Raw genomic sequence first — 8,050 nt, forward strand, 5'->3', positions numbered from 1 at the left:
CTCCCAATATTCACATGTAGGTGTAGAAAGATGTCCATGAGAATGGGTAGGTGGATGCCTTGGATGCATACATTAAATAGATGCAATAAATTAGAGAAATTGTAATTATGTTATGTTATAATCCAAGAATAGTAATATACCTCAAGAAGATGGTTTTGAGTGGTAATCAGTTTTCGAAAGGAAAAATATGAGCTTAAATTAAACTGTGACTCAAGCCAGATGCTTAAATAGTTTTCTGACAGTTGTCATTAAGAATGGATCCGGGGGCTGGGGATGTGGCTCAAGCGGTAGTGTGCTTGCCTGGCTTGTGTGCAGCCCGGGTTCGATCCTAGGCACCACATACAAACAAAGATGTTGTGTTTGCTGAAAACTAAAAAATAAATATTAAAAAAATGTTCTCTCTCTCTCTCTCTCTCTCTCTCTCTCTCTCTCTCTCTCTCTCTCTTAAAAAAAGAATGGATCAGGGGGCTGGGATTGTGGCTCAGCAGTGAGAGATGGAGCGCTTGCTTGGTATGCATGAGGCACTGGGTTCTATCTTCAGTACCACATAAAAATAAATAAAGGTATTGTGCCCAACTAAAACTAAAAAATAAGTATTACAAAAAAAAAAAAGAATGGATCATTTAGGAACCTTCTGTCCCAGGTGAAGTAGACATATGAGAATTCACTGCAGAGATTCCACAGGTCATTTATCAGCCACTATTTTTCCATTTCCTCTCATATGTCCGCCTTTTTGCAGACCTTGTAACAGCTGATAACACAAATTTTTATAACTCACAAACCAACACATTTGTGGGGGTGGGGAGAGGGGTGGCAGCAAGAACAATGGAAATTTCTTCTCTCCAACTACAATATAGAAAGTTCTCTTTCTGAGGTAGCATCAAATAAATTTTTTTTAAATGAGCCATTTTATTGTTGCAGTAAAAAAACGTCCAGTAGAAAGTAGATTTCATGCTTCTAGATGTGACTCTAGAGATGAGGTCTGTAGAACAACAGGATAATAGCTGTGGAAATGTGTCACAGTAGATTGGGTAGAGTGAGGTGATGGGAGGGGAGGGAAGGGGAGGGGGGGATAGGAAGGGCAGCAGAATACAATACACACTAGTATTGCTGTATGTATATATGTGGTCGCATAACCAATGTGATCCTGCAGCCTGTACACATGGAAAAATGAGAATTCATACCCCATTTGAATCAAATATATGATATGATTGTCATGAGCAACCAATAAAAAAAAATCTGTGTTTCTGAATGTTGCTCATCCCAAGCACATTACAGTGGACCCATTACTACCTCCCTTCTTTTGTGAAACTGTTCATCATATTACAAAAGAACATATGCTATAAGCATAGACCTTTATAAACTCTACGTAACGCTTAGCTGCTGCCTGAGAGCAAGACTCTGGCAGCTCCCCTTTGTGTCCCCTTCCATTTACTACCCTGGCCACAAAGATTGGTAACCAGAACGTTGACTTCTACCAGCCAATGTCACTTTAGCTTTTTTGCACGTTTTATATATGAATCAGGTCCTACGTGTTCTATGTGCTGTGACTCTCTCCATCCACTGTGTTAATGGGATTCATCCTGACTTAAGTATAGCTTACATAGTAGTTTTGGGGGGTATATTTGCTTTTGAAAATTTAGGAGTACAGAATGAAACGTTTCACAGGATTAACACAGACATTTCACTTCTCTTCACTTTAGAGTCACAATGCATGGCTTATCATGGTATCAGATATCCAGGACAAATGGCAAAGCTAGCTAAAATTTATTCTGAGAAGAAGGGAGATGCATGCTTGAATAATCTGGGGCATCTGCTTCATGTTAAGCGTGTTTGTAAAAACAAAGCCTCTTGGGCCCTCAGGAGGACTGGCTTCTGGTTTTGGCTTATCAGTGACCTTAAGGACATTTTGTTTTTATCTCCTGAGCCAGAGGAAAGTTTACCAAATAAATCCAAATCCCTTCTGATTCTTGTAGCCTATGATTCCACAATTCTAACTCAAGATACTGTGCCCAAATCCTCCTCTGTCGGTGGGTTCCCCCAACAGCCAAAGCAGACAGTACAAAGAAAAGTCACAGTTTTAAATTGTTGTGATAAGATCAGTGTAATTTTCCACGTTGTATTGGCAAGATAGATACTCATGTTTATACCTAATAGGCGATATTTGAAACACACAATTTCTATAACATACAATTTCGATCATAAGTGTTTTAATAGTGTGTATATCCAACAAGTTAGGCCTATCTTTAATTGGAGATGAGACTGAAGGAACAGGGTGGGGTCCATTTGGCCACACCCCACTCAGCCCATTTTGATATCACTTCTTATTCTATCTACACTTAAAAGTGAAAACAACAAACAAAAATCTTCACTGGTATACTTTACATGTATATTTTATTTATAGATCATCATAGATTTGTATGTTTTCTATTTTATTTTGAAACAGTTGCTCGGGGCCTCACTAAGTTGCTGAGGCTGGCTTTGAACTTGTGATCCTCCTGCCTCAGCCTCCTGAGCTGCTGGGATTACAGTTATGTACCACCCTATGCAGCTAGAAGTTCAAGTATTTTCAGTATTTAATTTCAACATTTAAAATAACTACAATTTTTATAAATAAATTTTGACTTTTTTTCTTTCATTTTTCTTATTATATCACGAGTCTGTAAAGGTAGAAATTCTCAGCTTCAGTCTGAGAGATGTTGACAGCATCTATTCAGTATCCTCATAAAGGATACAAAAACTGATAAGGTGGGCTGGAGTGTAGCTCATGGTAGAGCACTTGTTGAGCATGTGTGAGGCCCTGGGTTTGATCACCAGCCCTGCAGGAAAGAAAGAAATAAAAATCCATAAGACAAGGATTCTGCCTGTAGAAAGCATGTGTTTATTTGTTTATTTCCAAGCCATGCTTTGGCTTGGTAGTGGCTTGGACTTAGCCAGACTCTTATTTCCCAACAAACTTAAGAGGGACAAGTCACCCTGAAATGTTTTACCCTTGCAAATATCTTCCATAAAACAACAGCAACAAAATGACCTATAAAATAATTTACTAATCTTATTGGATGGAATGAAAGACTGAGCTTTAAAAGTTACTCTTGCTTTCTTGTCTCAGAACAAGTTTTACTATAAAAATAAAAGGAGAATTCCACTTTCAAGAACTTAGTATAAGTGTTGGGGTTGGGGACACCCCTAACTCGGATATTTCAGACAGCCTGCTTCCCAGCACTTAGCAGAAAGATAGAGTCTTCTAAGTACAAATACTGCAAGTTTTACCTCAGAATGCTTCAGGAAGTCACAGATTTTACCTTTGTCCTCAAGATGCATGCTTTGTTCTGAGAGATCTTTCATTAGAGGAAACATGTTTCACACATGGATGTTTATTGGATTGGCTGGATCAAGACAGTTAAGAGAAGATTCTGTTGCAAACACTATGCTCATTGCCTAAGTTGATCCTCACCCTTCACATACCTGTTATTACAAACAACCTGCAGATGATTATCATAGAAACGTTTAGTGTGTTGCTTAATGCCACACAACCAGCAAATGGTAAGGCTTCAATGCAAAACAAGATCATTTATTTTGCAGTGCTAGGAACTGAACCCAGGGCCTTGTTCATGCTAGGCAAGTGCTCTACCACTGAGCTGTACCCCCAGCCCAAAGGAAGCTTTTTCCTGGTTCAGAAACCTTCCCAAAGGAGTTCCTAATGGTCAAACTGTAACAATGTGAGTTAAATTTTTTCAATTTAAAAATAACAATAGTATAAGATTGTAACCCATAGAAAGATCAAAATTCATGAATCCATACTGATATAAATAATCAATTAATAAACAAATAAGGGAAACAGAACAGGACAGTTCTTTCTTACAGTAGAATTCCAATTGAAAAATATAAAGGAGAAGAGGAAATAGAGATTCACCATTATTTAAATGCCATAGTAATGATTGCTGCTCTGGATCTGCTGCTGAATGTTAAAGGTACAGAGGGAAAAAGTCTGAGAAAGAACAAGATTTGCATTCTTTGAGAGTATCACTCCCAATCGATTTATTGACCACAACATTACTATGTTCTCTGAAAAAATGACTTTACAGTAGAAGACAATCCCAACAGCCACTGCCTTTACCAGGTCCCGTTAACGTCACCAACAAAAGACCTAGGAACACCGTGAACCCCACTGTCCAGTGCACAACATCTCAGTTATATTCTTGGCAAAATCATGGGTTTGATCCGACAAATCAAAATTGAGGCACAGTCTGCAAAATATCTGCTCTTCAATAGAGCCAGCTTGTCAAAACAAAATTCGAGGAGGAGGGCAGAGGCTTTTACAGATTGGAGTTTAAGGAGAAAAAAACTAAATGCAATGTGGAATCCTGAACAGGATTCTGAAGAAAAAAATGTTATTGATGGAAAATCCATTGAAATTGAGACACAGTCCATAGTTGAATTGATAGTGTTGTCCCAGTGTTAATTTCCTGATTTTGATAATTTTATTGTAGCCATTTAAGAGGTTAAGTTGGGCAGAGGGGTAAATGGAAACTCTCTGTTGCATTTTTTCTATAACTCTAAAATCACTTCATAATAATTTTTTTTTCAAAAAATAATGATGAATATATGGGGCATCAGATATGCTGCCTTTCAAGTGTTCCCTGAGTGTGACCAGATGGTCTGAAGAGCCCAATGTTAGAGGAAAGTGTGCTGATTGTGTGCTGACTGTGGTAGTCAGTTGTTATACCCTACTCTACCACAGGCTCTCAAGGTGAGGGGTGAAAGGAGTTGCTTCTAATTGGTGTTAAGGATAGTGGGTGGAATCTGACAGATGCTTCTTGCTATGGCACGTATTTCCTGGACACATTGATGAGTGCATAAGAATTAAGTAGGTGGATCAGTCCACATTCATATTTCACAGGCTCTTATAGTGTAAGTCTCATAGCAGCTTTAGAATGCTTCAAATTCCTTTCATGTAGTTTTGGGCATTACTAGCAGATGTCACATTATGATCTGTAAATTCAATCTCTAGTTTACTGCACACGGGTCACCAGTTTTCTTTCCAGTATCAGCTTCTTGGCAGGGTGCTGTTGTGGTATACTTACTGATTTTCCAACCAGAGCACCTTGTGTAGGAGGGACCTTCCTGTTTTACTCTACATGACTGCAGTGGGCTTCAGTATTCCCAAAAGAACATCCTATTCCCCAGCAATTGATGGGCTGGCAGCAAGCCCAAAGCAATCCACACAGTATCATCTGAAGAACTTTCAGAACTGGAATAGAGCCAAGGAGTGAGAAAGAGGGAGCAGCCTGTCTGTGTGTCTAGGTGGAGCATGCAAACCTGGGAGCTGTCAAGCAAACATTTTCTGGCTTGGAGGCTGGGAAAATGGGAGGGGAGTAGACTCCCAGAGATGAGCAAAGAGGAATGAGGACTTCTGGATTCACCAAATACTACACACCCAGCCTCAGTTCTCATGCCCAGCCAGCTGTGTCCCTGCCCTGGAAGTCCATGAGATTTCTTAATCTCCTTTCAATAAACTCTCTGTGTAAGTTAGCTCAGGCGAGGTTTCTGTTACCTGCAGCCATGTGTCCAAAAATGATGTCTCTTGTTGCTCTCTCAGCCTAAAATGGTGGATCTGTCCCAAGGGAAGAGCACAGCTGGTGCCCACCAAAGAGAACCCCTCTGTAGCTCTCATGGGCACCTCTCCCAGTCTCTACCCCTCCTGCTGGTGATGCTGACGCCAAGCTGCTGATGTTTAAAGTTAAGGGTGCCTTCTTCTTATACTGCCATAGCTGGTGACGTTGCCTCCCATCTAGTAAAAGCTGTGGTGCCATTTTTGCTGCCAATTTGTCCTTCAGGAGTACTGAGAGGAGAAAAGATAAGGAAAGTTAATCATTTAATAGCTTCAGGCTCAACCAACAACAGCAACTACAGCAAAACAATGCCACATACCTGGGTGTGTGTTTAAACCTTGACTTGAAAAACCACAGGCATCTGAGCCACAGGTACCGGGGCCGCAGGCTTACAGCTCTGACCAACCCAAAAGCAACAAGTCCTTCCCCATAAAGACTGTCCTCCTATCCCCACGCCTTGCTGGCTAGTGTATCTGCCCCTCTTAGCCAATGCAGGCTCAGTGCAAAAACTTCCACCTTCCTTCCCCAAATTTTCATTATAAAAATGTTCTTGACTAAGAGGTCTGGTGGACATCTTCCAACTATTACTTAGTTTTGCTGCTGGAATTTGTGGGCACTTTCCCAGAATGTGGCCCTTTCCTCACTAGCATCTATAAGGACTCAATAAACTATTTCAGAGAACACTCTATCTCAAGAGTTTTGATTTTACAATCACAGGGAAAACACAGTTTGTTTTTATTCACTATTTTGTTTTATTCATGTCCTTCTACTGAGGACCCTGGTGTGAATTTCAAGGTTGGATTGGAGGAAGGTGTTACTTAAGAGAGCTTTGGCTAAAATTCTGTCAATCTCCAACTAAAGTTGGCTTTAAAAATAAGTTCTTTTTAAAACAAAAGAAGTTTAAACATAAAAACATAAAAAATGGAAGTTCTTTTGAAATGGAAAAGAACCAAAGCAATGTCATTTTGTTCTGACCTGACTCCATTTTGTGCTTGTTGAACATTTTTTCTTTTCAGCTTCCCAACAGCGGTATCTATGTTGAAGTACAAAAGGACCTTGAACTGATTATGGCCCTGAAGTACAACAAAAATGTGAAATTGAAACAAGTCTCTCATGTAATCAAAATATGTCTCAACAAGGTCTTTTCTGACCTACAGGTGCCTCAACTGTCCTGTGGTTTTGCCTTTATAAACTCCATCCAAAATTCAGGTTCTGGGATTTGAAGTGCTAGCCTGCTCCCAACTACTTGCCTGGCATGCTCATTACAGGACCTTTTTCCTCTTTCAGTTTGGCTCAATATGTGTGGGTGGTCTGTAATAGCACTCTGTAACACTTTGACTCCACCCTTATCCACACAGTAGCTTCATCCTCTGACTGGCACTAAGTTGGCTCTCAATTGCTGGGTGTCCTATCTAGTAAAATAATGATGGGAGAAAGAATGGTCCATCTCTTATGTCTTTAAAAATAAGTGAAGAAAACTTGCTCCCAAGCTAAATATTAGAGCAACTGCAATAATGAAGCATCACCTAGGATATCCCTGATTGTCACATGCATCCCTGGTTATCAACCTTATTTGTATACCAGATCCCATGGAGAAATTTCTTAAAGAATAGGGTAGTTCAGCCTTACCTGCCACCTGCATCCAGCACAGATGGTTAACTAAGGTCATTCAGGGAAAATTCCCAAGGTGTTAATAATAAAACACAGACACACAATTTACAATTTACCTTTAAACCAAGCTCCGGGACAGGTCCTCTGCCCTCAGCCTCAAGCTCTCCAAATGGGAGAGGGAACATGCTTTGTGTACTTTTATTAGAAGGGACTCTAAATTCTTAGGAATTCTCATCCAATGAAGGTCAAGGGGGGCAGGGTTACAAGGACATGGGAGGTAATTGAATCCCTGGGGATGTGGGAAGGTACGAAGACACAGTCGCTGGAACCCTAGAAGACCAGGCTATCCAGATCACAGTGTGACCACCAGATGCCACACCAGTCAGCAGGGGAGTCAGACACAGTCAAGTCCTAGTTTGGCTTTCCACACTTACCCTCAGAGAGTCTTAGCTTACTGTTCTTGGGACTTTTTAAAGTTCCTCACTGATACAATTATGATCCTGATAACCTCACAGCTCTGGGTCCTCCAGACTTGCCCAGGTGTGCCCAGACATGCCTAAATCCAAGGGTGAGCACAGTCTTAACCTTGTTACCCTAGAATAACTAATCTCTTGTGTTCACAGAGAAGTTTTACTGAATCAAGTCTGTGTGTTTTTTTTAATGCCCAAAATACTATACCCACATGGGTTACTTTACTTTACACAGTCTGTGCATGCAGCCCATCCCTTACCAAATACAAATACCCAAATTACTATCAGCTGGCTATAGGGAGGAGACTGTCTTTTCTGCACCAATCTTGGATTCATGGCTGAAGCCCTTCTAGCAAA

At 40.4% G+C, this 8,050-nt stretch overlaps 1 long non-coding RNA gene across 1 annotated transcript; it reads right to left on the reverse strand.

The window, feature by feature from the left end:
- Positions 1-2,377: 2,377 nt before the first annotated feature.
- On the reverse strand, positions 2,378-7,849 carry LOC144373194 (uncharacterized). Its single transcript, XR_013432929.1, has 3 exons — positions 7,340-7,849; positions 5,555-5,842; positions 2,378-2,819 (listed from the first exon to the last, which is right to left on the reverse strand). It is a non-coding gene; the product is annotated as an uncharacterized LOC144373194 (long non-coding RNA).
- Positions 7,850-8,050: the final 201 nt, after the last annotated feature.

The sequence above is a fragment of the Ictidomys tridecemlineatus genome, unplaced genomic scaffold (genome assembly GCF_052094955.1).
Source record: "Ictidomys tridecemlineatus isolate mIctTri1 unplaced genomic scaffold, mIctTri1.hap1 Scaffold_295, whole genome shotgun sequence".
In the NCBI taxonomy this organism is placed as follows: Eukaryota; Metazoa; Chordata; class Mammalia; order Rodentia; family Sciuridae; genus Ictidomys; species Ictidomys tridecemlineatus.